This window comes from Jaculus jaculus, chromosome 7, assembly GCF_020740685.1.
Source record: "Jaculus jaculus isolate mJacJac1 chromosome 7, mJacJac1.mat.Y.cur, whole genome shotgun sequence".
NCBI lineage: Eukaryota > Metazoa > Chordata > Mammalia > Rodentia > Dipodidae > Jaculus > Jaculus jaculus.
The window spans coordinates 3,234,581-3,236,538 of record NC_059108.1 but is presented as its reverse complement, the minus strand read 5'-3'; the positions used below and the strand labels follow the sequence as shown (position 1 = coordinate 3,236,538).

The 1,958-nt window shown below is 44.8% G+C and overlaps 1 pseudogene; it reads left to right on the top strand.

The window, feature by feature from the left end:
• Positions 1–603, top strand: part of LOC123462140 — a 28,631-nt pseudogene extending 28,028 nt beyond the window's left edge.
• The last annotated feature ends 1,355 nt before the right edge of the window (positions 604–1,958 follow it).

Below are 1,958 nucleotides of genomic sequence, written 5' to 3'. Positions count from 1 at the left end.
GCCTGGCCTAACTGGTGAGCTCCTGGCCAATGAGAGATCTCCTGTCAAAGAAAGGCGGCCCATGTTCCTAGGGATGGCACCTGAGATTGTCCCTTGGTTTACACACACACACACACACACACACACACACACACAGCATAAATGTTATGCACAGGTTGGGTAAAACAACCTGTCCATATAAGAGAGTTATTGTTCTAACTGATACCCCGTGCTCAATATAGTGGGACCAGCCAGTCATGATTTATGCTCTTTGCATAAACCAGTCTCACCTGGAAATACAAATCACCCTCAAATTGGATCAGTTGAGAAAGATTAATGGATTCTTGAAAGTTGTGAGTTATAGTGAAAACACAAAAAAAATGGGCAGTAATGTGCATGGTTAGGAAAAGCAGGGGTGTTTTCCCATGACTGGCATGAAAAAAAAATAATAATAAAGGCTCCTGCCACCTCAGGTCCAAGGTGCCTGGCAGAAAGCCTCAAACAGAGGCTGCAACCTTAGGAAGAGGCTCAGAGCACCGCAGGGAGCTCAAGCCCGGCATGGCCTTCTCATCTCCTCAGCGGTGCTGTGCAACCGGAGAGCAGGTAGCGGTCGAGAAGAAATGAGGAGAGCTGGACAGCTGGCTAAGTGGTTAAAGAGGCCTGCTTGCAAAGCCTGACAGCCCAGGTTCAACTCCCCAATACTCATGTAAAAGACAGGTGTACAAAGCATTGGCACGCCATCTGGAGTTCATTTGCAACGGCAGGAGGTCCTGGAGTGCCCATAACCTTTCTCTCTCTCTCTCTCTCTCTTTCTCTCAAATAGAAATAAATAGTTTTTAAGAGAAAGAAGAGAATGTTGGAAAGGATAGTAAGCTGACCACAACCCAGTACCATTTTCCTCCTCAGACCCCAGGAAAGCATATGGTAAGAGAATAGAAAAGACCCAAGCCAGGCATGGGGGGTGCACGCCTTTATCTCAGCACACAGGGAGGAGAGGTAGGAGGAATCGCGTGAGTTCAAGCCAGTCCTGGACTAGAATGGGACCCTACTTTGAATTTTTAAAAAAAAAAAATATATATCTATATTATAGAAGAGATCCACTCTTGCATGAGGAAGAGAACAAGAGAAGAGTTGCTGGGTGTGCCAGAGAGTTCCACAAAGGTTTGGTTGAAATGAATAGATGAGAACTAGCTGGAGAGATAAGGGGGGAAAAATTGCAAGTGCAAACAGGGGTGAAGGATCTGAGCTTGTGTAAAAACCTAACTAGAATGGGGTACAGCCTCAGAACTGTCAAGCTTGACCCCCGCAGATCGAGCACGGGGGGCTGGAGATGGGGAGTTCATTAAAGGCTCCGTATTTCACAATAGTCAACTTTGCCAGTGTGAAAAGGCCGAATGTTATAAATTCATCCCTTGGAGAAATTCTACCCTTAGAGGATGGGCATGTGTTAATCTTCAAGGTAAAAGAGTCTCCCACAAGCTAAATATGCCATAGTGAAAATTTCAGAATAGCAAGAAAAAAAGAGCTCTAGGGCTGGAGAGATGGCTTAGTAGTTAAAGCGCTTGCTGACAAAGCCAAGAATGCAGGTTTGATTCCCCAGCACCCACATGGGGTCAGATGCATAGGGTAATGCAGGTATCTGGAGCTTATTTGTGGCGGCTGCAGGTCCTAATACATCCATTCTCTATCTATCTGCCTCTTTCTCTCTCCAATAAATAAATAAATAAAATATTTTTAAAGCTCTAAAACAAACAGTTAAGAATGTAAAGAGTCAGATTTGAGGACTAGAGAGATGGCTTAGCATTTAAGGTACTTGCAAGCAAAGCCAAAAGACCCAGGTTTGCTTCCCCAGTACCCACGTAACCCAGATACACGAGGTGGCACATGCATCTAGAATTCATATGCAGTGGCTGGAGGCCCTGGTGTGTCCATTCTCTTCCCTCCACCAAATAAATAACTATACTACTTTTTTTTTTTTT